The sequence below is a fragment of the Rhinolophus hipposideros genome, assembly GCF_964194185.1.
Source record: "Rhinolophus hipposideros genome assembly, chromosome: 1".
NCBI lineage: Eukaryota > Metazoa > Chordata > Mammalia > Chiroptera > Rhinolophidae > Rhinolophus > Rhinolophus hipposideros.
Window position 1 is genome coordinate 54,782,739 of NC_138047.1, and position 27,990 is coordinate 54,810,728.

General features: G+C 39.6%; 1 protein-coding gene across 4 annotated transcripts in view; it reads right to left on the reverse strand.

Annotated features, from left to right (window-relative positions):
• Positions 1-27,990, reverse strand: part of G3BP2 (G3BP stress granule assembly factor 2) — a 71,590-nt gene that overhangs the window by 27,625 nt on the left and 15,975 nt on the right. For 2 of the 4 annotated variants that reach the window (XM_081050003.1, XM_081050008.1), the window contains exon 2: positions 22,745-22,849. The exons of the other annotated variants lie outside the window; for them this stretch is intronic. The gene's annotated coding sequence lies outside the window, so the exon portion shown is untranslated. The remainder of the gene's footprint in view (positions 1-22,744; positions 22,850-27,990) is intronic. 4 annotated transcript variants of the gene reach the window in all.

Here is a 27,990-nt window from a genome sequence, read left to right on the forward strand (position 1 = left end):
CGAAAGTCCGCTGATTTGACGTCACAAGGAGGCTGCCTTTCTCCTGCCTGAAGGCTCCAGCCTACCCGCCCTTCGAGATCGCGCCAGAACAGGAGCTGGTTCGCTTGCACGGCTGTCTCTTTGGACCTGTCGTTTGGAAACGGATATTTCTTGTCCCTTTTGATTGTTAATGTCAAGAGGCAGAGAATTTAGTATTTTTTTCTTTCCGAACTCAGTGTTTGCAGCAGGTTGCTTACTGCTCTAGACGAGCATAAAATGCAGCCAATGGTTTCAGCTGTTTGCACCCTAAACTCACTTATATTGTTTATTAACCCATTCTATGAAATGGAGCTTTAAGCTCCACCGAGGAGGTCAAATTCATCCTCACAGCTCAAAGCAATACATATTACGGGCCTACTTGCTGCAAGGCCCTGAGAGATACATAAAAAACAGGAGGTGGCCTCCACTGAGGGGGAAAGAATCTATTTCTTTGTGTGCCTGTTCTGTATTTAGGTGTTGCTAGGTACATACTAAGCATTTTGCATACCAAGGCAGCTGAAAGGCTGAAATCACAAGAGATATCAGGATTACATCCCTGTCCTAGATCTAGCCACAAACTTGTCCCTGGGTGTAGCTGGGAAAACACTAGACACCGACTGTCGTGACCTTGATTCATGGAAAAAGCCAAATCTCCTTACAGGCAAGGAAGCCACTTTGCACCTTCGTTCTGGCAAATGTTTCACAGAGAACATCAAGACAGCAGAATTTTGGAAGGAAGGGTGGAGGGAATGATGAAAGAAATGAAAGGGCAATTAGGAAAAGAAAGAACATATTTATTAAATGCTCATGTACCAAACATAATGCGGGCATATACATTTCATCAGTTTTCTTCACAATCCTATAAGAGCAATTTTAGTATTTTTTACATGTGAAAACTTAGGTCTACAGAGTCAATGCCAACATTTGAACCTCCAAAACCTATGCTGTTTTTACCTTAGGTTGCTTGATCATTTTGTGAGATGCAAAATATATGGGCAGACCATCACCTTTATGAAATGAACTTTGACATGTTTTTCCTTCAAGCATCATAGGTAATATGTGAATTGCTCTTTAAATCTAATACTTATGTACCAGGCACTCTTCTAATAACTTTATGTAATTGTTTTAGACTCACAATAACTCTATAAGGTAGTTACTATTTTTATGCCATTTTACAGATGAGGAAACTGAGGCTTAGAAAGGTCAAATAACTTGTCCAAGGTCACACAACTACTACCGTGTTTCCCCGAAAATAAGACCTAGCCGGACAATCATCTCTAATATGTCTTTTGAAGCAAAAATTAATATAAAACCCAGTCTTATTTTACTATATATAAGACCTGGTCTTATATAATTAATATAATATAATATAATACAATATAATAATATATAATATGACATATAATACCGGGTATAATATAATATAATACATAATATCGGGTCTTATATAATATAATACCAGGTCTTACATTAATTTTTGCTGCAAAAGACACATTAGAGCTGATTGTTGGGGAAACACGGTATTTGGTGGAGCTGGGATTCAAACACAACCAGTCTGCTTTCGCACTCCATGCCCTTACCGACAAGCTATATAGAATACTCTCATTGTGTTAATTGCCACAACTTACTTATCTCCTCTACTTTGACCTTCCAGTCACTTCCAGTTTGATCCTCTTATGCATAAGGCTGTTCTACTTCACCATGTATCCTGGTGCACAGGTACAGAAGCTTCTCTAGAACAATGGTTCTCAGAAATTAACATACATCAGAACCACCTAGAGAACTTGTTAAAACGCAGATTGTTGGGTCCCACTCCCAGGGTTTTTAATTCAGCAAGTTTATGCTGAGGCCTGAGAATACGCCTTTCTAACAAGTTCCCAGGTGCTGCTGGGAACTTGAAAAGTTAAACCACACTTTAAAAACCACTGATCTACATCAAGGGTTGGCAAACTTCACTGTAAAGGAAAAGACAATATTTTAGGTCTGAGGGCCACCAATGGTCTCTCTGTTACATATCAACCCCTTTATTTTAATCCTTTAAAAATGTAAGAAATATTCTTAGCTCTAGGGCTATAAAAAAAGGCCTCAGGCAACCCTTGCTCTTGGGTATATGTCAATAAATGGACTTACTGGGGGGAAAAAAATTCAACTCCAATTTTAGTAAAAAACAAACAAACAAAGAAAACCAACCCTAAACCATTTTCCTAAGTGGTGATTTTTACTTCCTAAACGTCTGTCAAGTCTGTGTCCTCTAAATGCCTCTCCATACCTATAGCCTCTGCGCAGGTTCAGGCCCCTTTCATCTTTGACGAATGATTGCAGTAACTTCCTAACTAATCTCCCTGCCCTGAAAAAGATAACCTCCATAAAATAGCCCCTCCCCTAATAAGGCAGGGAGACAAATATGAATTGTATTCAATCAGTGGCTCAAGCAAAAAATTAAGTCAGCCTTGACTTTCTCACACCACAAACCAATTATCAATAAATTTCTGTTCCTTCTACCTTCCAACATTTATTCTGGACTAAATACTTCTCATTACTATAACTATTATCGATTCCAGACCACCACCGCCTACTATAACAGCTTTCTACTTGGTCTTGATGCTCCCACTCTTATTCTGCTTTATTTTCATAAAAACAAGATCCTTTACACCTATAAATCAGATGACATTCTCAAAACCTTCCAAAGGCAACACATAAAATCCCAAGTCCATATTATGGCCTAAGAAGGCCTGCCTGATCTCATCCTTACCTATCACTTTCACCTATTTTCTTACCACTTTTTCACTTATACACCCCAGCTCTTCCTCTGGCACTCCAATCACATTCCCAACCCAAGGTGGGAGACGTCTAGGATAGGATGTTTGGCTGGTTTTGTCTGGCTGACAAGAGCCATAAGTAGTATTACTGAGAAGAGGAATACAGAATTTTGGTGAATGTTCTTCCAAATGTTTTTCTTTTCTATACATAGGCTTATATAAAATAATATACTAGTTGCTTCATTCAATACTTCTGATCTAATGTCACATTAGAAAGGTCTTCTTTGACCGCTGAATCAAAAGGCGCCCTGGTCATCTCCATCTCTTACCCTGCTCTACTTTTGTTCTCAGCACTATCACTACCTGACATTATAGATTATTCGGTGGGTTTTTGAAAATGATTGGCTTCACCAATAAACAGTAAGTTCCATAAGGGCTCAGATTTTATCTGTTTTGTTCAATACTGTATCTCTGCCACAAAGGAGATATTAAAAAATAATTAGTGAATAAATGCGTGTGTGTGTCTGTGCATGTGTAGAAAGAAAGAATGAATGAAAGAGGGGAGAGAGTGGGGTGGGGGAGAGAGAGATGGGGATCATAATTAAACACTATTTGGCAGGATACTATTTTTTCCTCTTAACAGTATAGCTTAGATGCAATATAATAAATTATAAAGAAAGTTATGAGGATGTAACTAAAATGAATACAGATTATGTATTTGCACATTTTTGCCACAAATTTGAGTCAAAGGACTAGTAAAACTTGTTAAACAATCAATATGAAAACCAAATCAATAAACACGCAAGGGATGTCCAATTTATAGAAAAAATGACGTAGCATTAGTTAAATATATATGACGTGCTATTAAACTGAAACAATGGCAAACCATGAATTGGCAAATATTTTTAAATGAAAACATCCAATATGCCTAAAACCTCCTTTGTAGAATTCTGTTACAAATAAATATTAATTCAAATTGATCCTTTTAAAAAAGCAATTTGGTAAGATATATCAAAAGCTTTAAAACGTTTGTACTTTTTGAGCCAATAATTCCACTTCTGGGTATTTGTGCTCTTAGGATATGTACCAAGAAGTTCACTGTGATGTTATTTATTTATTATCATTTAAAAACTGGCAGCCTCTTAAATATCCAGTAACAGTGAATGGGTAAATAAACTATGATACATATTCTTGGCACATCTACATCTAAAGGTGTAAATTTAAATGTATTTAAGAATACATTTTTATGTCATATATTTATGCGGCACGTTTATGTTTCAATCAAGTCGAATATGTTTATGCTACAATCTTACGTGAAAAATACAGTACTCAACTTTCATTAAGTAAGAACATGTTTCATGGTTTTGGTGGGCTTAAAGTTTTACTGTACCTCCTACTTTTCCATTGTGAGATAATACTTTCACAATAAAAAAAATGTATGAAACAATTAAGGTACTGCCGTAGTGCCTGAGGAAAGAAAAGGTTTTAATTTTTCATTCTCGGCTGACTCTCTTCTCTCTCATAACATAAATGAACGTTTGTATCATATAACTAGAAGTAGCAAATCAAGACATCAAAGGTAAAACAAAGGAAATGAAATAAATAAAGGAAAAACCAGACAAATCAGACAAAAATCTACCAATTGATGTTGATGAAGAAAAAGATACTGCCAGACATATCATGCAATGACTCTGATAAATGTTTTTTATCAGAAAAAAAGAAAAATCAACGGGTGAATTTATTAAAAGAGTAAAATTACTAGAATTATATTAACTGATTCCTGGTTTTTGTTATAGATCTCAGCATAAAATACTTGTCTTGACATTTAATTTACAAGGCTTTTCCTCTACACCCTCTCATTTGACCACTTTCAGCCTTAGGAGATCTCAAAAGATCAAACAACTCCATTACCATCATTTTGCTGATGAAGTAGGTGTGGAAGGGATGATTTTACATGAATGTTTAGGGGCCACATACCACATATAAGTAACGTTTATGTTAAGACCCAAAAATATGAAGAGTAGGCACTGGAAAGGAGTTAAATCCAAATCCTGAACAATATTTGTTTTTCTTGTAAAGTGTCCTTACTCATCACAATTTTAACCTTTCAAGACTTACATAACATTTACCTTTTGTGATATGCATAACAAATGTCTTGGACCTGCTAAAAGTCAATTAGTAAGGATTTATGCTGCCAGCGTGATAGTCTGGGCTCTGGAGCGAGGCTGCCTGAGTTGCTTCCAGCTTCATCTCATCACTTATTAGGCACATTACCTTAGGCAGGACGCTTAGCTCTTCTGTGCTTCAGTGTTTCTCATCTGTAAAATGGGGACAATAATACCTATCTTATTTGGATACTATGAAGATTAGATGAGTTAATACATTAAAACATAACCGTGCCTGGCACATAGTAAATGCTCAATAAACATCAACACTTAATGTTTGGTGCTTGAAAAAGGTGTATGTAGCAACGGTGTTCAACTGATTCCCTTTTCACTGCTCACTGCTTTGAAGTAACAACTTACATTTGTATAGCCTTTTCTAGTTTTCAAAACACTTGCATACATATTATCTCATTTCAGTTTCACAAAAAACGTACAAAGTAGGGAAGCTTCGTAAGGCTAAAAGTGGCCAATTTAAAAAAGACCCCAAGGCTGCAGGTTAGCTCAGTTGGTTAGAACACCGTGCTCTTAACAACAAGGTTGCCAGTTCAATCCCCACATGGTCCACTGGGAGCTGCGCCCTCCACAACAAGATTAAAACAACTACTTGACTTGGAGCTGATGGGTCCTGGAAAAACACACTTAAAATAAACAAAAGTTTAAAAAAAATTATTTTTTTTTAAGAGACCCCAGAGTCCTACCTGGCTTTTGCCATTATACCCTATCTCATTGCTAAATGGTGAACCTCTGCAGCCGTGGATCAAGACTACCTGACTAAAAACGTGTTACTCTAAGAATTTTAGGGCTCTCTGGGTGTAGCTGGCTACTTTTCAAAGCTTTCTGAGGCAAAGAGAAACATGCTCTCATGAGTAGGATGAATCCATTCCTTTTAGAGCAGGAGGGGAGAAAGACTATTAGGACCTGAAGAAAGAATCAAACGGTAATTTCTCCAGAAATCTTTCCATCCATTACCTTTGTGAGACTGGGACAGGTGAGTGTCTAAAGAGATGTTCCTTATCTCCATTTGATCGTGGTGTGTGAAATATGTCACACATTCAGAGAGGTGCATAAAACATTTGTATAGCCTGCCCGTTTGTTGTCAAGTGTAAAATATAATGACATGAGTGACTGCTATGGGTGTCATGTTATAGCTATATAACTTCTTTTGATCATATCTATTAAAGTGTTCAAGTAGAAAGGTTCCAAATGCTACGAGAGCTTGCGAGAATAAAGGTTGCAAAATCTAAGGATAAGGAAGTTACTTCTTCAGAATTTAAAGACAAAAGACTCATCAAAAAATCAACACCCAAAGAATCAGGTTATGGGATTACAAAAGTAACTCACCCTGAATAATGGTTTATAAATTCTAATGGATTCTATCCAATGCTCACAAAGCTATGATGACAGCTAAAATTACCTCAGGGCCAAGTGATCTAAGAGATACAGTGATCCTGGAAAGTATAACAACTAAAGATAATGTAAATAAAAGAGGATTCATCTGCTCAGAGTTGTCTGGAGTCCAGAAAATGACTTTGGAAAGAGGCAAAATTTCAGCAGTGTTTATCTTGCACTGTCCAGGGTAGACTATATTTGGCAGACACGAATATTCTAGCCATTACCGGGCGACAGGGTATGTTGAATTCTTCAAGCCTTACTTACAGTCTGGAAGTGAGATGTCACGAAGTTATCCAATTCTCTCCTCTCCGATTTAATGCTTACCAGCAGTCTGACCTAGAGGAGGGGGCCCTGGTCAGCTGATATTCAGTGTATCGGAAAGGCATGTCTCCCTTTGTGAAATGGCACCTGGTGGGTCACTGACCAGTCTCTGAGGAATTAAGTTAGTGTCAACCAGTGGCCCTGAGCCAGATTTCCTCATGGGGTGGGGAGAAGGAGGGAAGTTGTACAGCAAGAAGCCAGAGCTGAGGAGCAAATTCTCCACTTAAATATAGGAGTAGGAAATACCTGGGATCAAGTCCCATTTTCTTTACTGCTAGATTTGTGACGCTGATCAGGTTAATGCACTTCTTTGACCTTTAGTTTCATCATGGGTAAAGAGCCAACTTTAGGGTTCTTGGGAGAATTATTTATAATGTTTAGCACAGTTTCCGGCATAGGGGTGTACAGATCTGATTGCTGTTATAAAACCGAGGCAGGCCTTCAACATCAGGAGACCCCAACACAGCACTAAAGAAAATCATAAATAGACAGTAGTCCAGGTCTACCTTCCATCCTTCCACTCTCCATTCTCCTCTTGAGTCAAATACTTGGTTTGACAGTGCAGAGAAACCATGGCGGAAGTCTTTGTCTTCAACAGTCAAATTCAAGAGGTGGAAAAGGATACAGCTCCTTTGAAAGCAAATTTTTTTCACTAGCCTCTTTTGGCAACCAGGCTATAAAACTACTCAGGGTTGTAAAAGACCAACTGTATGCAAAATATAAGTCATTCATCAGTGGGCAGACAACTTAGAAGACAGTAGAGCAGTTGTGAAACTTCTGACTGGAAAAAGCTCATCACAAAAAATTACACAGTTGGTATAGCAAAAGCGTTTTGGCTTTCTTCTCTCTTGGCCAGTTGAGAGCAGAACACAGCCAATCCCTTCAGCAAAATATCAGCATCAGCCCTATATCTACCCACGTTTCCAGGTGTACTCACTTCCTTGTAGGTTCTAGGCTAGCCAAACTCTGGACTCTGGCTCCACAGCAACAGCATATTTCACTGAGCTTTACCTCAACAAGAAGCATGTAAGAAGTTTACAACTAAGGCAAAAACCTTCCTCAGAATCAAGATCTGTTCTACACTTCTGGTTAGATCATAAGCCTGTTTTTTTGTTGTTGTTGTTGTTTTTAAATATCTTTTCCTCCTCTATCCAGATTGCCTCTCTGACCTATGCCTCGGTGACTTACACTCTCAGAGTAAAACCCTAGCTGTGGAAATACATTTCCTGGCTCCTAAAGCTGGCTCAAAACTGACAGGAGCTCGCAGTTACATTCTCATATCTAGCTGGGCGGATCCCTAACTTCAGAGCCATGACCCAAATTATCCAAGTTCTTGGTGGTGACCTGAAAAGGGAAAGACAACTGAAAGGTGCTGACCAAAGGCCTTTTGTGCACAAGAAAGCAATCCCAGATGAAGTGTGATCGTAGGGGCAATAATTTTGGAAGCAATTTTTTTGTGCAAGCAACCAAGAGCTGTATAAAAAGCAAGGAACTTTTAGCCCCTTAAGAAAAAGAGTAATAAGAGGGTTTGGGAGGAGGGGGGTTATAAGCAGAGTTGGGAAAAGACATAAAAGAGCATTAATAAGAATTGTTAGAGAGTTTCCAAATTTATTTAAATAAACGTACTTCTTTAAATATTGCTCTAAACCAGTTGAGAGCAGAACACAGCCAATCCCTTGAGCAAAATGTCAGTATCAGCCCTTATTTCCAAGTTTTTAACCTGTGGTCTATGCACATTTTGGGGAGTGGAGATAGAGAATGTTTGTGAAACCATGAACATTTTGTATATATGTGTGTATAGATGTCTTTTTTTGCTGAAATTCCGAATTTCATTGCCTTCTAAAATACATCTATGTCCTAAAAGGTTAAGAATCAGTGATCTAAATCACATTCTTCCTCAATGTACATCATGGCAATAATGAGTTATTTACTAAAATGAAGGCGGTTAGTATAAAGAATGCTATTTTCATTCAGAAGCCATAGTTAACTAAAGTTCTATGGTAATCAAAACCATCAGTTTACCATATGTATGGATGCCCAACTATTTCCTGGTTTTGATACTGTACTATTGTCATGTAGGATGTCAAACGGGGGTACATGGGGTGAAGTGTGCTCAGGACCGCCCTGTACATTTCTTTGCAGATCCCTATTCATCTACACTTGTTTATTTCAACATAAACAATTTAAAATCATAGGTTTTGGAATCTGACGGGGTTTGGTTCTTAATTCCAGCTCTGCATTTAAAACATGTATGATGCTGGGCAAGTTATTAAGTTCTCTGAGACTGTTTCCTCATGTGCAAATGGGCACAATTGCAGTTCCTACCTAACAGAACTACTGCATATACAGACAGTTCTCAGCACAGGGCCGAACTCATAAAGCATCATATAAACTATCATGACTACTGTTAGGCCATATGGTCATAGCCCAGACATCACCCTTCACTGGGTGACACGTACATGGCTTTTGGACGTGGTTGTGAAAGGAGAAATAAATGGTCTCCCCTTCCATGTCATCTTGGGAACCCTAATCTATATAATGACAGCAAACATTATAAACAAGGACCTTCTCTTTGGAAATAAGAAGAAAATGTAGTGCAACAGAGAATAATAAGGGGTTAATAAAGGGAGGAAGGAAAGCAAGAGGAGAGAGAGAGAGAGCGCGCAAAAGCAGAGAATGAGACCATTTTTCACATGGGTATGTAAGTCCACACTCGCTCAATACCCAACAGTGTGCTTAAGGATCCTTCAAGTTACATAGACTCTTCATCTAAATTGTTTAATAGTAGACAAAATAATGATAGTGTGCTTTTCACAAAACTGCATGTTTTCCATTAAGGATTATTATTAACTAAACCTAAAATTTGGGTTAATATTATGATTTTTAAATAAAAGAACTATCATACAATTAATAATTTGTATTAATAATTTGCTTTCAAGGAGTGTATATGTGAATGGGAGAGACACATGCAAAGAATAATTTTAACATGACTGTGACACCATAAGGTTTAAAACAGATTTGCATGAGGTACAGAGAGAAGGGGCAATTACATCAAACTAGAGGTTCAGAATTCCTGGAGGAGATGACACCTGAGCTGAATAGTCTTGCAGATGAAGTAAATATGAGCCAGTGAAGAAAGTGCAGTGGCTGACGATAGCTGTCCCAGGCAGAAGGCACAGCAAGAGCTAAGGTACAGCAGCAGTGACAAGCGCTGGCCAGTACAAACAGTTTGGTATTACTACAAGTTCAAAGCCAGGCATGATAACTCAGAAAGGCAAGGGTGGGGATTAAGTGGCATTTAAAGAAAAATGTTCTTCAAGCTTTCACACTGCACATAAATCCTAGAAATTAAATATTTGTATAAGCACTTTCATCACAGAATACCCCTTTCTGTGGTGAACAAAAGACGGCAAGACATATATCTTGGAAAAGCTAGGCTTAATTTCCATGAACAAACTGCATTTCCTCTCTTATTTTTCTCTGCAAACTGAGAAAATACAGTTTTTAAGCATTTAAAAGCAGTACTTTTTTCCTTGGAACTGACAGGTGTCTGATGACTTTTCTTGTACGTGTACAGAGGAAGTGATCTTAAGGGAAGTATACAGAGGAAGATGGAGCCACTCTTCATCTGAGAAAGCTGCAGAAGTGATTGGTTTCTGCCTATGTGCTTACAGATACATTTTCCAAATCATTTTTGGAGATTTCTGGTCTAGGACTAAACATCACTGCTAAATTTATGGGCACAGGGAAATAGTATCTAGTGATGGAGTCACATGTATTGGTTATTATGTTTTGCAGTATGTATTTTAAATGTCACAGAGCTTTGGTTTTCAATGCCTATCATCTAGTTGGCTTCAAATCAAGACACTGACCTCATACCCAAGTTTCTCTCGGAGGCTTATTTTGGGGAAAGAGAGCACAGTACAAGACCTGCACCCATCCTCCCTTTCAGAAGCTCCCCAAGGCACCTGAATATTCAAATACATTAGGAAAGGCCTGATTCACAAAGACCTTCCTTGTGCTTTATTCTGAAAAGTAAACCTTTGTTGGTTCATGAAAAGAAATTCCACAGAGCACAAATTTCTCCACAAAGTACTTTGCCATGTTTAGCAAGCATTCCACTAGCTTGATTGGGTGTGCAGGGAGAGAAGAAATTGCTAAGGAAACTAGGAGTAAATTATATGGCACTTTCTAACACTTGTAGGTATAAAAACATTACAGTCCTAGCTATATGTCTGGTCTTATACTTAAACATTCCTAGGTGAAGAAAGGGTTTAGTCTGCACTACTAGGTATTATATGTGAGAAAGAAAGACATTTTTAAATAGGGGGAAAAAATCATAAGCTGTTCCCAAAGACATGCCAAAATAAAAAGATCCCAGGACTAAAGACTCAGATAAGGAATTCAACCTCATATGTTTTGTTAAATGTTTGCAAACATTCAAGTTTATTCAGTTTAAGTTCAATGACTTGCCCAACAGTTTCTGCAAGACCAAGATGCTGTCATTTGCCTTCAACACTAGCGTTCTGAATTTAAATTCCCCCCAAAATCTTTCAGTAACAGATTTTAATACTGACCAATGGAGGTGGCTTATTCAATAAATCACCTAAAGAATATCTTAGAGTCTTGATGAACCTTTCTAAATAATTTTTTTAAAGATTTTATTGGGGAAGGGGAACAGGACTTTATTGGGGAACAGTGTGTACTTCCAGGCCTTTTTTCCAAGTCAAGTTGTCCTTTCAATCTTATTTGTGGAGGGTACCGTACGGCTTCAAGTTGTTGTCCTTTCAGTCTTAGTTGTGGAGGGCGCAGCTCAAACCGGCAACCTTTGTGGTTGAAAGGACGCGCTCCAACCAGCTGAGCCATCTGGGAGCTCAGCAACAGCTCAGCCCAAGGTGCCGTGTTCAATCTTAGTTGCAGGGGCAGAGCCCACCATCCCTTGCGGGACTCGAGTAGTTGAACTGGCAACGTTGTGTTTGAGAGCCCACTGACCCATGTGGGAATCGAACCTGCAGCCTTCAGAGTTAGGAGCATGGAGCTCTAACCGCCTGAGCAACCGGGCCGGCCCCTTTCTAAATAATTTATTCCAAAGGAAACTGAGTGAATTTAACATCAAAAGATTGTCATGGCTATAGGCAATAACATGGGTGAATCTCACAAACATAATGTTGAGTAAAAAAAAGCCAGACACCAAAAAAGGACATATTCTGTAATTCCATTGGTACAAAGTTCAAATGGAGGCAAAACTAATCTATGTTTATAGAATTCAGAAGAGTGGTTACCCTTGGAGGAGGGTGACACAAGAGAAGCTTCTGAGATGCCCATAAGCTTTGGTTTCTTGACCAGGGTGCTGGTTCCCTGGTGAGTTGAGTTTGCAAAATTTTATTGAGTTATATATTATGGTTTATGTTTTTCTTGTACATATTTATGCTTCAATAAAAATAAAAATAACAAACATCATCATTGGTCCTGCATCAATGAAGCATCTGGGTTAAAAAATAACATCTGAGTCCAGAACAGGGAAACTATGGAAAAGTAAAGTCAACCAGTGATTGCTAATAGCAGGCAATTGACAGCTAAAGGGTAGTTTCTTTCTGAGGTGATGAAAATGTTCTAAAATTGTCTGTGGTATTGGTAGCACACCTCTGAGAATATAATAAAAAACCCGTGAATTCTATACTTTAAAAAAAATGAAAAGAAAAACCCAACATTTGGAGAACTTTCATTTTATACTCTTCATTGCTCAGTCCCACTGACTAGTCCTTATTAATTCTCTAGACTCCCAGACTGGGTATCTGCTTTTTACAGACGTACATTTCCACTTGAAGAAAGAGCTAATTAAAATAACACTACTTGAGTTCACTGGCCTCCCTGACCTCTGTTTATTACTCACTGCTTCCTTCTCTCTGAAAGTAATGCTAAGCAGGAGTCAATATTGTGGGAAGGATACAGTGGTTCTCAGCCTTGGCTGCATACTGATATCACCTAGGAAACTTTGAAAACTACTGATGCCTGAGTTCCATCCTTAGAGATTCTATTTATTTGGAGATGATCCAAGATGGCAGAGTAGATAAATGCTGTGCTTGCCTCCTCCCAAGTACACATTAAAATTACAACTAAATTATAAAACAATCAACCTGGAGAACCATTGGAAATTTAGCTGAACATAAGTTTTATAACTAAGGATATAAAGAAGAAGCCACGTCAAGATTGGTAGGAGGGGAAGAAATGCAGAACAGGCTGGTTCCAAACCTCCATTTGATGGTAGATAATCAGGAGGGTATCTCACTGCCGAGTTCCCTCTGGAGGAGTGAGGGTCCCCAGCCCCACAAGCGGCACACACAAAGGGCAGTCCCAACAGGCCACTGAGGTGAATCCCACTGAGTGGGAAAAGCCCCCCCCCCACAGTAACCCATAAGCTGTGAAGGTGGCCAAACCCCAAAGCCAGTCAGCCTGAGGGTCAACCCCACCCACTGATATGCCAATAGCAATCAAGGCTCAACTATTATAGGAGGGCACACACAACCCACACAAGGGACATTCCTGGAGTACCCAGCACAGGTAACCAGGGAGACTGTGCCACTGAACCCCACAGGACACCTACCACATAAGGCCTCCCAGCCAAAACTGGGAGACATAGCAAATCTACCAAACGCATACAAACAAACACAGAGAGGCACCTAAAACAAGAAAACAAAGAAATGTGTCCCAAATGAAAAAACAGGAGAAAACTCCAGAAAAAGAACTAAATGAAATGGAGACAAGCAACCTATCAGATACAGAATTCAAAACAATGCTTACGAGGATGCTCAAGGACCTTAGTTAGAATGTAAACATAGAGATAGCAAGCATTAAAAATCAGAAGTGAAGAACACAATAACTGAAATGAATACACACTAGAAGGAATCACCAGTAGACTACATGAAGCAGAGAATCAAATCAGGAATTTGAAAGACAAGGTAGCATAAAACACACAAGTAGAACAGCAAAAAGGATACCCAAAAAATGAGGATACTTTAAGAGACCTCTGTGACAACATAAAGAGTAACAACATTCACATGGTAGGGGTATCAGAAGGAGAAGAGATAAAGCAGGGGACTGAGAACCTGTTTGAAAAAATAATGACTGAAAACTTCCCTAACCTGGCAAAGGAAATAGACTACAAGTCCAGGAAGTGCAGAGAGTCCCAAACAAGATGAATCCAAACAGGGTGAAATACAGACACATCATAATTAAAATGCCAAAGGTAAAAGACAAAAAGAGAATCCTAAAAACAGCAAGAGAAAGGCAACTAGTTACTTATAAGGAAGCTCCCATAAGATTGTCAGTTGGTTTCTCAACAGAAACTTTGTAGGTCAGAAGGGATTGACACAAAATATTCAACATAATGAAAAGTAAGGACCTACAACCAAGACTACTCTACCCAGCAAGACTATCATCTAAAATTGAAAGACAGATAAAGAGCTTCCCAGACAAGGAAAAGCTAAAGGAGTTCATCAACACAAAACCAGTATTACAAGGAATGTTAAGGGATTTCTTTAAGAAGGAAAAAAAAAGGTCACAGACATGAATAATCAAATGGCAATAACTACATATCTATCAAAAAATTATTTTAAATGTAAATGGGGTAAATGCTACAATTAAAAGACACAGGGTGACTGAATGGAAAAGAAAACAAGACCCTTACTTATGCTGCATACAAGACATTCACTTCAGATCAAAAGACACATAAGACTGAAAGTAAAGGGATGAAAATAGGTATTTCGTGAAAATGGAAACAAATAAACAAACAGCTGGGATTGCAATATTTACACCAAACAAAAGATATCTTAAAACAAAGGCTATAACAAGAGACAAAGAAGAACCCAGTAATCCCACGTCTGGGTATTTATCCGAAGAAACGCAAAGGCTACTTCGAGGAGACGTGTGCATCCAGATGTCCATTGCAGCACTATCTACAACGGCCAAGCTGTGGAGGCAGCCTGGGTGCCTCAATGGATGAATGGATAAAGAGGAGGTGGTACATATATACAGTGGAATATTACTCAGCTAGGGAAGGGAATGGGTTCTTGCCATCTGCTGCGGTACGAATTGACCTGGAGGGTACTGTGCTGAGTAGAGTACGTCAGAAAGAGAGACAGATGCAATGTGATTTGACTTATATGTGGAATCGAAAGAACAAAACAAACAAAACAGAAACAAACTCATACATACAGATTACAGTTTGATGGTTACCAGATGGGAGGGGGCTTAAGGAGGGTGGGTAAAAAAGGGGAAGGGATTAAGAAGTACAAATCGATTGTTACAAAGTAGTCATGGGGATATAGGATATAGCATAAAGAATATAATCAATAATATTGTAATAACTATGTATGGTGTCAGATTGTTTCTAGATTTATCAGGGTAATAGATTGGAGGGGGCTTGGAGGGCAGGATGAAAAAGGTGAAGGGATTAAGAAGTACAAATTGGTAATTACAAAATAGTCATAGAGATGTAAAGTAAAGCATACAGAATATAGTTAATAATATGGTAATAAGTATGTATAGTGCCAGAAGGGTACTAGACTAGTCACTTCTTAAATTATATAAATGTCTAACCACTACGCTGTATACCTTAAATTAATATAAAATAACGAATGTCAACTTTAATTGAAAATTAAAAACGGTGGCGGGGGGAAGGATGAAGTGGAATAGAGGTTCAAATTTCCAGGTAAAAAACAAATAAGTCAGGGGGATGTGATGTACAGCATAGGGAATATAGTCAATAATACTGTGATAGCATTTTATTGTGTGAGATGGTGGCTGTACTTATCATGGTGATCACTTCTTTAGGTATATAAATGTTAAATAACTATGGTGTACACCTGAAAATAATATAATATTGTATGTTAGCTATATTTTTAATAAAAATCTTTTTTAAAAGATTTAAAAATGATATGGGGTGTCACCTAGGCATCTGAATTTTTTTAAAGCTCCCTAGAGAACAAATGCACACTGATATAGTGCCTAAACATGCACACACACACACAACTGTAAATCTAAATTCTCACTCTGCCATTTATTAGCTGTATGACACGAAGAAGATATTTGACCTCTCTGAACTTCCAGTATGAATTTGAGACAGACCTAGAACACAGTAGGTTTTTTTAAATGTTAACTTACCCTTCCCTTTTCTTTCCCTTCAAAAACTAGAGAATTATATATGTGTATATACATACATATATATAATACATATATATGTGTGTATATATATATGTGTGTATATATATATATATACATATATATATATATATATATATATATATAATTTTTTTTTTTAAAGCTATTGTCTTGTAACTATTATCAAGTTCCATGCTGCTCTTTGGTGTCCTGTGCCTAGTACTTGATCCCACTCCAACCCAAGTTACTGAACCTCTTGTCCTCTGGATCCCTGTTCCCTGAACTTGTAGGTTGGGAATCTGATCCCTGCTTTGGCTGACCTCCCAGGAGTTGGTATCTAGACCACCTGTCAACTCATTTCTGATTTTGGCCTCCCTACTTGCTCTCTTTACTGCTGATGAAAAGCCAAGCATGCCACACAGCAAACTTTGAGTTCAATCTTAAAAATCAGGTGGGGGTTAGGATTTGGATCAATGGACAGAATGGGGTTGGGCAGTCCAGATAATGGAACATGCAGAACAAAAGGAAGAGCCATGAAAGTACAAGGTGTTGGGGAGCATGGAGGGCCTTGGAAGGATTTCTGGAGAGCAGAGGTTGCAAACTGGGAGCCTGCAGGCCAGATCCAGCTCATAGCTGTTCTGCTTAGCCCTCACGGTGTTTAAAAGGTTTTTGAATTGGTTGCTAACGTTTAAAATGAGGAGATTTCACATCAAAACCAGATATCCAGCTTCTCTTTAAAAGGTTGATTTGACAACATTGGGCCCACATTCCATGTGGAAACCACGGGACTCAGTAGTTTCTGTTCCCTTTGGATGGGCACCCTCTCTCCAGTTTTATGCAGCCTCCACCACCACTTGCTTCACCTGTTCATTTACTGGCTTGCCTCTCTAGTAGGTGTTCAGTAATTATTTAGTCAATGAACGAATTACAATGAGAGGGAGAAAGGAAGAAAGTCCCTTATTAATAAAACTGTTTACCTTAAATTTATACACTGCTGTATGTCAATTATATTTAAACAAAAGCAGAAAAAAAATGAAAAAAATACTAAAGTGAGTAACTGTGAAAGGCCTCAAATAGCACTAATAAATGTGGACAGTGGCCTGGAGTGAAAGGTACCTGAACCCATTCTCCCAGGCAGCACCATGATCAAGGTGAGTGAATGATGTGTCAGGTACAATGTTAGCTCACACATAAGTGCGAGTACTTGCCTGGCTTTGTGGGACTCTAGCAAAATCAGGCCCTCCAATCTCTCACATGATACACAGGTAGGAAAAAATCATAAAAAGAAAAGTACGCTAACAAAATTAATCATTAAAAACTATCTACTTTATAGGTAAGTATATCTTTATACCTCACAAAGTTCCGGGAAGAATTTAAGATGGCACTAGACGGCAGGATGAGCTTGAGTGTGAGGCCCCAGATCCAGAAATACCAGTTGGGGGGGGGGCGGTTCCAGTAATTGTGAGTATGAAATAATAGAGGCATGAAGAAAGTTGGGGCAGCAGGACACAGAAGAAGGCAGGACTTTGAGAAGAGGTAATGAATGGCCAAGACCTAATGAATATCCAGAAGAATGGCCTATGGTTCCAGTCCCAGTACCCAGAAGATTCTGCCAGTGAAGGTGAGACACAGCACTAGTGGGGCTGGGGAGGAAAACAAACAAACAAACATCATTTGATTGTGTGGGAAGGGACATGGTGAAATTAAGCAACATTTCAGCGCCTCAGCAAAACAGACTTCAGACCTAGAGGGGTAGTGGAATCTTGGGAAGAAAAGACAAGCAGCATACAGATCCCCAGGAGGGAAGGCTGTGTGACTGCAGGCCTTTTCAGGTGCGACAGGTTCAATTCAAGCCTGCATGATTTATAGCAATAAGACTCAATTCTAAGATTCACCAAACTGTGCTCCTTTTCAGTTGCTATCATGATCATCTCCCGAACTGGGTGTGTCCGAGCCTGGAGGGGATGGGTACTGGTGTCCAGGGCTTACAGTTCAAGGCAGAAGCGGGGCTAAGAAGTCTGAGGTGAGCAACGTCAATCTGGACATGCCCAGAAATTAGCCAGAAACATGGGTCAGGAGCTCAGGAAAGAACTTAGGCTTGCAATTGAGATTTGAGAGCAAGAAAGTTGAAGCTGAGGAGAGCTGAGAGAAAGAAGCACAGGTAACTATCAAAGCCTACAGAGCAGCCACATTTAAGGGATGAGAGGATTAAAAAGCAGCTACCAGGGGGCAGCCAGATGGCTCAGTTGGTTGGAGTGCGAGCTCTGAGCAACAGGGTTGCCGGTTCGATTCCCAAATGGGCCAGTGAGCTGCACCCTCCAGAACTAGATTGAAGACAATGAGCTGCCACTGAGCTGCTGGAGGGGCAGCCGGATGGCTCAGCTGGTTAGAGCACCAGCTCTCAATAACAAGGTTGCCAGTTCAATTCCTACATGGGATGGTGGGCTGTGCTTCCTGCAACTAAGATTGAAAACGGTGACTGGACTTGGATTTGATGGGCCCTGAAAAACAGTTACTCAAATTAAAAAAAAAAAAAAAAAAAATATATATATATATATATATACTATATATATGTAAAATAATAATATATGTAATATATATATATATATATATATATATATATATATACACACACACATATGGCAAATTTAGCATCACAGAAGCAAAGAAGAGAGCAAGAAGTTTAAAGAATGAGGCCATTAACAGTTACTTACTGAAGAAAGGACACAGGACAGAACCTGAATAATGTCCAAGATCTGGCTGGTAACCTTCAAAAGCAGAGTTTCACAGAAAGCAGTGGATACCAGATTGCAAGGGGTTAAGAGTAGGAAGTTAGAGGGTGCTAAACAAATCCATTGGTATTTATGGTGGTAAGGTTTGTGTGGTCTTTGTTTCAGCTTTGGAGTTGTTAGGCTAAGACAAGCACACACGGAACTGCTGCCCTGCCTTGCCTGTTCAGGTCTGGAAATCTAAGACATCCCTATTTTTACCTAGTCCTAATTAACAACTATATAGTACTTGTTACATGTCTTCTTTTTCAAAACGGAAGCCCATGGCTCTCTAATTCTGTCTGTGGTTGCCAACAGTCCACGCAGCGTGGGCTGTGTTACACAAAGGACTGTGGGGCTCATCCCTTTGAGAACATGGAGGGCTCACCAAGCAGCAGACCGACTGTGCAGTAGGGAGGGATCTGGTCTTTCCCTCATTTTGCATATTTGTTCTTACTTCCCAGTGCCCTTGGCAAAAAAAAGCACACTGAAATGTGTAAATGATGCAGCCAGCCATGGCAGAGAATCGCCAGCTTTCTAGCAGTTGTTCCCTGTCATTAGTGCCGTCGTCGCAGACAGAGGACTAAATGAGGAGTGTAGACACCAGTAGGCAGTCTGCTAATTCTATAAGGGTAATCTTTTTATACACTTCCCTGTTCATAGGAACCCAAGGGTAACATGAAGTTGAATTCACAGCATTTTCCACATGGCGCATGCTGACACGTACTTGTGGAAGCGGTCAAAAAATGGCCATTACTAATAAAAACAAGTCAAAGAAAAAGGAAACATAACTTCTTTTCAAAGGTGCAAAAAAAAAAAAAAGGTGCAGAAACTTATATTCAGACTTTATTTCCTGCCCCTTTAAAAAAGACAAGTGAATTGGGCTTTTTTTGTACATGGCACCAAACCCAGAAACACTGCAGAAAATAATTTCATGATTTAAATTTTCTTAAATTAATGTATTTTGCTGGTATATTTATGGATGAAATGATATGATGTCTGGGATTTGCTTCAAAATAATAAATAATTTAGGGAAGTGGGTAAGGGTATAGGTAAAATAAGACTAGCCTTAAGTCTACAATGATTTAACATACTCAATCTCTACTTTTATTTGTTTGACATTTCCCACAATGTAAAGTTTTAAAAAGTAATGTACTTTTGTAAGTTAGATAATATCTTATAAACCAAATTGAAAGGCAAGCAATAAACTAGGGGAAATATGCAAAATGCTGCGTTGTTAGGGTTTATATCCTTAAGAGAGAAAGAGACCTTATAAATGAATTATAAAGACTAACAGCTAATAGAAAAAATGTCAGGAATGGGTAATTCACAAAAGAATACAAAAAGCTAATAATCATATGAAAACATATTTAACTTCACTAATTATGGGAGACAGAATAATAACCTTCACCCCCCCATCCCCCCCACCCCCTGCAAGGATGTCCATGCCTTAATCTGCCCTCTGGTGAATATTATTACTTTACATGGCAAAGAGGACTTTGCAGATGTGATTAAGGATTTGGGGATGGGGCGAGTATCCCAGAGGATCCAGGTGGGCCCAAAGTAATCACAAGGGCCCTCATGAGACAGAGGCAAGAGGGTTAATGTTAGAGAGTGAGTGATGGGACAAAGGAAGCAGTCAGTAAAGGAGATTCAAGGAGGCTCTGTTGCTGGCTTTGAAGGTGAAAGAAGGCACCAGGAGCCAAGAAATGTAGGTGGCCTGGAGAAACTGGCCTAGGCAAAGAAACGGATTCTCCCCTAGAGCCCCAGAAGGAAGCAGTCCTGCTGACACCTTGACTTTAGCTCAGTCACTGGGCTAAAGGAAAATACACAGCACAGCCATCTGATCTCGCTTTAAAATCCTGTTTGCTGACTTCCAGTGGGCCCTCGGTGACTCTCCATCACCACGGCAATTATGCAATATTTGCTATCAATTTACTCTCCTAGACAAACATGTCACAGCTTCTGTGCTCTCAAGTTTCTCAACAACTTCTCCCCACTTTCCCTCCCAGAGCCTTCCCTTTGGTCGTGCTGTTTGCCCGGAAGGACTTAATTCCACAGCAGAGTTAAGAGCAATCAAGACACTTGCAAACTCTCTCACCGCTACCTGTGCCAGCAGCTGCACTCCTCTGTCCCACCTGCTGCTTCCCATATACTGCGCTTCTACCTAAGCCCAATCCTCCTCCCTCACCTACTCAAGAGCATCACTCCTGCAGTCCTCCATCATCACCAGTTCTTCTCTCTCCACTGGGTCATTCCCATCAGCACACAAGTGTGCTTTAAAACGATAACAAACATTTCCTACCATACTTCCTGCTAGCTACCGTCCCATTCCTTTGCTTGTCTTTCGAGTAAAACTCCTCAAATGCGTTGTCTATATTTGCTGTCTCTAATTCCTCTTCTACCCCTTCTGAACCCACTCCAGTTGGCTGTTAATCTGTAGCACAGAGCTGCGCAGTGGAAATCATTTCCATTTACAGAAGAGGAAACGGAGTCTCAGAGAAGTTGGGCAACTTGTTCAAAACCACACAGCAATAAAATGCTAAGACTCCAAAAGCTGTGCCCTTCCTACTAATTGCTGCAGCCTGGCTCTCCAACTTTCCTTTCTTATTTTCTCCTGTAAACTGGACCACCCAGCCAGTCTCCTATAACTTCTTTACATAACTTCTTTATGTCTTATAAAGTGTTTATAAGATTTGATTCCAATTAGTTTATGAACCACAACATAACATTGATTTTTGAAACTAATAATTAATTTCAGATTTTATCTCTGTTTCATGGCTTACACTGAGATAATGTTTTCTCTTGTAGTTATTGCTTTTAGGAAAGATTCCACAAATATTTTCCTAAGCTATTAGGCTACATGCCTATAATTTATACCATATCATTTATTCATAAATTTATTTATTATTTTCTTTTTAAGTAACCTAGTCAATACAAAAATATAGAAAATGGGAAGCAAAAATATATCAACTATAACTACTCCATCAGATACAAATACTGTTAGCACTTTTATTTCCTTCCAGGTTTTCATATGTTTTTTATCTAGTTATAATCATAGCAAATATGGAAAAGTAATCTTGTTATCTATTCAAATATGCAATGAAATCAACATAAAGAAAAACACAAGTATTTACAGTCATATGATATGTTTAATTCACCTTGGAAAAAAATAGGAAATAATGTCCACCAATAACACAATCACATAATTTGTTTCCTCCTCTGTAAAGTCGAAATAATACTTCAGTACTCCATTGGATTGTTGTAAAAATTAAATTAGAAAACGTATGGGAAGCATATAGCATATTAAATGACAACTGCTCAGAGAGCATATTATTTTTACAACATTATTTTCACAACAGCTTATCTCCTCAACCCTGAATTGAGAATTCTTTCAATTCAGCCCTTTCCAGCTCAGGTCAAAATTCTCTAACCTGGAACCACTATTCTGGTAGAAAGTCTCATTACTCTTTCAATTTCTAGGTTCCAAGAAGATGAGGTTATTCTGTGAACCCAAGGAAATTTATTCTGTGCCCTACTTTCCACAGAGATAAATTCTGCTGCATTATTTTGTAGGTATTGAATTTGTCTGTCTGATGGATCTAAATCTTTTCTCCAGCTTCAGCCATAATTTACCAACTCTACCCTTTCAGGAGTTAGGGCTGCACAGCCTAAATCCCTGGTGTTTTCCTTTCTCTTTTGATGGCTATTTCATCCAACTTTTCTGGCTGCTGAAAACATAATATTGGAGTTTATTAATGCCACTCTTCAAATGGGGAAAAAATAAATAAAATTGTGTTAATAAAAACCATTTGGTTTGAATAAAATCTTATTCTGATCCCCTTTACTTTGCTAAAAGGAATCCTGTTGAGTAAGCAGTACTTTATACTTGGAACAAGAGTCTCATCTGGATCCAGTAAATAATATCCTAGTCACTGTGTTTGTTTATATTTGTTTTATAGTCTAGCCACTTGTTTGAAGATTTTGGGCTCAAATACAAATACTGATATAATTTTGGAGGATAATTTCTTCCAATTATCTTCTACCCACTGTAATACTCTAGAGTATAAAGATAGACCATGAAGGGGTCCAGAATATCCCACTGTAGCATAAAAATTATTTTGAGCAGAAGGAACTTGAGTTCCCGAAATCTTTGACTTACCCAAAAGCAGAGCCTTCCAAAAAAACTCAGAAGAATCCAATTGTCATAAATCAACCAGGGAAGACTGATTCTTACCACCAGAGGTGTTGAGAAGTCTCCATACACCTAAACAGACACAGTCACAAAAACTATCATCTATACTCCTAAGGGCCCATTTATCTTTCCAAACACTCATTTGTTTTCCCACAAATGCTCCTTCTTCCCATCCCCTACCCTTCTTAAGAAGTCTTTTGTTTTCCTGTAAGTGCCCTTCTTACCATCCCCTTTCTCCACTAAAATAGGATATAAGCCCCAATAACTGCTCCCTTTGAATACAGTATATACATTAATAAAAATGCATGATTAAACTTTGTCTTTTTTCTTGCTAATATATCTTTTGTCAGTTTAATTCAAAGGCCCCTAACAACTGAACAAAAATGAGCAGAGGAAAAGTTTTTCCTCCTCGACAATGTTATGATCTGCTATTTCTAATACTTCTTTGCAAATGTTGAATTTCAAAGCTTCATATGTGCCATGCTATGAGAGTAAGCATGTAGGGTTATATTAGCAGTAACACTCGTCTGTGTATGTATCAAGTGACCAGGAAGAGACGACCAAATGCTTCCATGAGGTAAACCCGAACTATAACCAGACTGAATATGTAAATATACCTACAGAAGAGATAGTGAGAAACCCAGCTGAACAACTTTGAAAGGATTTTTAAAAAAAGGAACCCAGGGCACCATTTTTGTGTGATTCTTGCATTATTCAGGGCTAGGGCCAGTTGGCCACTACACTGGAACAATATGGTCTCCATAGCAGGGAGGAGCAGTCTCCGAAACTGCCTCAACTGAAGGACAGTCCTTAAATTACTCACATTCTTTTGTTCCATCACTGAGTAGGCACTCAATTAGTAAATGCATACTGAATGAAGAAGGGAAGGAAGAAGGCTCCCCCAGGCAACCTTCTGATTATAATCTGGCTTCCCTGTGATTTCCAATGAGGAGAGAAAGTGCTGACAAGGAGTCTCTTCCTCCTACAATTAACATTTCTTCTTACACAGTAACAAATGAGCAAAGGAAGGTGGTGCAAGGTTCAGTTACCAGAAGCTGATTTCCTAGGGTTTCAAACAATTTATGAATCGGTCATGAGGTTTTGAGGGCCAGGCTCTGACAGCACTCAGTGACCTGACATGGAAGACATGGTGTGAGAGCAGGCAGCAGCCCACAGGACTCCACCTCTCTGTCCTCCCATCCACAATACTTACCAATAATAACTTCCACTGGTCCCCCACCTCCTGTGCCATTCTCTCTTTCAACAACTATGTACTAAGTGTCTACAAGGGCTAAACTGTGTAGGCCAGTGAAACGGACAAAAACAGGGTTGTTGGCCTCCTGAAGATTGATTGAGGTCTGTCTATCTGGGTATACAGATGAACAGGCAAGATTCACGCAGTGGAATAAAATCTATGAGAGGGGCATATGGGAGCACCAGGCTCTGGTGGGTGGGGGAGGTATCTTCTAAATTAAAAACTGAAGAATGAGTAGCAGCCCATTTTGTGGGTGGGAGGTAGTCCAGGTGGAGGGTAAGCAGAGGCAAAGTCCTGGAAGTAGGAACATTTAGGAACCGAAAGCTGTTTAGTGAAGCTAGTGTTTAAAAGGGGCAGTGGGAGAAGAGTAGAGGACCTGGGGATAGGGAAGGACAAGGCAAAATTTAAAGCCTAAAAGGCCGTTGTAAATCAATATTTTGAATTTTATCCTGAGGGCAATAGAGAGGTGCTGAGGTGCTTTAGCAAAGACACAAACCAGTTGAGGTTTTCTCTTTAAAATATCACACAGACTATACAGCAAGAACAAAGGAAGGGGCGAGAGGAAGACAGAAAGCAAAGAGCACCTTCAATACCTTGGGCAGCGGGCATAATGACTTTTCTTTTTCATTCATAATATCCTCCCTCTTTTGCTATTCATTTGATTCATACGCTGTTTTCAAGGTCATTTCATTTTCTTATTATGAGTTTAATTAAAAGATAATGTTAATCTAAGTATAATTTCCTTTGATGGCAACATTTGTTGTCAGTCTCAGAGTAAATGCTTCTCCTAATAAATTTTGGATCTTAGGCAAACATGCACAGCCCTTTGTAATTTTTCTGTGACTTTTTATTACTATCACTTCTTTACCTCTAGCCCTGCCTAGGTGTCGTGCGGGGCGGCCTGCAGGGTCTCAGCTCCTGCTCCCCACATAAGAACGCAGGACATGGTGAGGCCAAAAAGGAACACCCACGGAGCCATAGGTAGTGGAGTCATACTACTATATTCTCACCGGCGGCTGGGCTGGAGACACAGGAAGCAGGAGCCACACTGTCCGCCGTCCTAACTGCAATCTGCTCTTGCTAGCTCAGCCACCCTCTTCTTGCTAGCCCCCATTTTCTGCTAGCGTAGCCACAGCAGTTATATTAGTGCCCAATGGATCACTGGTCACAGCTGACGGCCAACTAGCCACAGCTGATGGCCATCCAATCATTTGATGGCCATTTACTACCTGAGCCAGCAACTTTCCACGTGAGGCCGGGAGCCTGAAAACTGCACTCCTGGCTCTGTCCCCACACCAGGTATCACCTGAAATCAGTGCCAAACTTGGAGAAGAAATGCCCAGAGGGGATAATCCCCAGGAAGGGGAGGGGGGTCACATTTAACTGACTGCTACATGTCCCACCAGGAGTTCCTCAGAGATGTAAATTGCCCACTGGAGGAAACAGAATACCCACAAAAACCTGGGCTGCACCTTCAGGCTTCCTGGGAGATAAAGGCCCAACCAAAGAAAGCAAGAGGTGGAAGCCTAAGGTAAATTGTTTTTATTCTCAAAAGCGAAAGCACAGAGGCAGAGACCACCTGGGGATTCCATTTTACCATTTCAACAGAAGTCAGGGATTATAAACCAGAACCAAATTAAGTCACCTGTGTACTTTCTTATGCATTTTCTGGGATGGTCTCTTGGCGGTTTCCCTGCAGTGATTAGCTGTAAAGCTCAGTTAAAAACAAAAGGCCTCTGCTGGTCGGGCCAGCCAGGTTGGGAGAGCCAGAAGGCATTTGCCACTCAGCACTAGGGTGTGGGGAGAGGGATCCCCTGAGAAAGAGTAGAGGGTGCGGAAAGTAGGCTGGGAAGAAAGGAGAGGGGTGGAGGAGGCCCCTCCACCCCTCCAGGTTAAGGAGTGGAAAGCGCCTAGAACTCAGGAATGGTTCTTTTACAGCCACTTAGAGGACCTTCCAAAGGAGCATCTGCAGGGTCCTTAAAAAGAGGGGGCAGCGGGTGAACAAACTCTGTGGAAGAGAGCTAGGAAGAAGGAATGAGTAAAAAGCTTCTCGGTATCTACAGACTATTAGCTGTGAAAAAATTTTACTGTCCTTAAAGCTCATGGATAATAGTAGTAATTACTATCATTGAGCACAGGGATAGTGCTTAGAATAATGATCACTTGCTCCCAGACAAGAAAAAGCTAAAGGAGTTCATCACTACCCAACTGCTATTACCTGAAATTTTAAAGGGACTTCTTTAAGAAGAAGAAAAATAAAAAATACGAATAATAAAATGGTGATAACTACACATCTGTCAACAATTACTTTAAATGCAAATGGATTAAATGCTCCAATCAAAAGATAGGGTAGCAGAATGGATAAGAAAAAAACTCTTACAGATGATGCCTACAAGAGACTCACTTCAGATTGAAAAACACACAGGTCCGGCCTGGTGGCTCAGGCGGTTATAGCTCCGTGCTTCTAACTCCGAAGGCTGCCGGTTCGATTCCCACATGGGCCAGTGGGCTCTCAACCACAAGGTTGCCAGTTCAATTCCTCAAGTCCTGCAAGGGATGGTGGGCAGCGCCCCCTGCAACTAAGATTGAACACGGCACCTTGAGCTGAGCTGCCGCTGAGCTCCCAGATGGCCCAGTTGGTTGGAGCGTGTCCTCTCAACTACAAGGTTGCCAGTTCGACTCCCAAAAGGATGGTGGGCTGTGACCCCTGCAACTAGTAACGGCACCTGGACCTGGAGCTGAGCTGCGCCCTCCACAACTAAAACTGAAAGGACAACAACTTGACTTGGAAAAAACCCCTGGAAGTACACACTGTTCCCCAATAAAGTCCTGTACCCCTTCCCCAATAAAAAAAAAGAAAAGAAAAACACACAGACTGAAAGGAAAGGGATGGAAAAAATATTTCATGGAAATGGAAACAACAACAACAAAAAAATCTGAAGTAGCAATACTTATACCAGACAAAATAGACTTTAATACAAAAGTATAAGAAGAGACAAGCACTCAGTAATTCAATGTCTAGGTTCTTATCCAAAGAAACCCAAAACACTAATTCAAAAAGACATATGCATCTGTATGTTCATTGTAGCCTTATTTATAATAATAGTCAAGATATGGAAACAACCTAAGTATACATCAATGACGGATAAAGAAAGTACATAGTATATACAATGGAATATTACTCAACCATAAAAACTAATGAAATCTTGCCATTTGCAACATGGACCTAGAGGGTATTATGCTAAGTGAAATAAGTCAGACAGAGCAAGAGAAATACCATATGATCTCACTTATATGTGAAATCTAAATAACAAAATAAACAAAGAAAGAAAGCAGAAACAAACTCATAAGTACAGAGAACATTTTGATGGTTGCCAAATGGGAGAGGGGTTAGGATGGATGAAGGGGGGAGGGGATTAAGAAATACAAATTGGTAGTTACAATATTGTCACGGAATGTAAAGTATAGCACACAGAATCTAGTCGATAACATTGTAAGTTGCTAACCTTTTCTTATATCAGAGGGATTATTCATTATGAATTTGTACCAACTGTACAGTTAACCAAGTTTACTATTTGGAAGTGATGAAAAGGCTGCATGTAAAAGTTAGATGACCTGAACCTTTCGCCAACAATTTCCTGTCTCTGCATCACAACAATGCACCAGCTCACACGGCACTGTCTGTGAGGGAGTTTTTAGCCAGTAAACAAATAACTGGATTGGAACACCCTCCCTACTCACCTGATCTGGCCCCCCAATGGCTTCTTTCTTTACTCGAAAACACAGGAAATATTGAAAGGAAGCCATTCAGGACATCAAGGGTAATACGACGACAGCTCTGATGGCCATTCCAGAAAGAGTTCCACAATTGCTCTGAAGGGTGGACTAGGCACTGGCATCAGTGCATAGCTTCCCAAGGGGAGTACTTCGAAGGTGACCATAGTGACATTCAGCAATG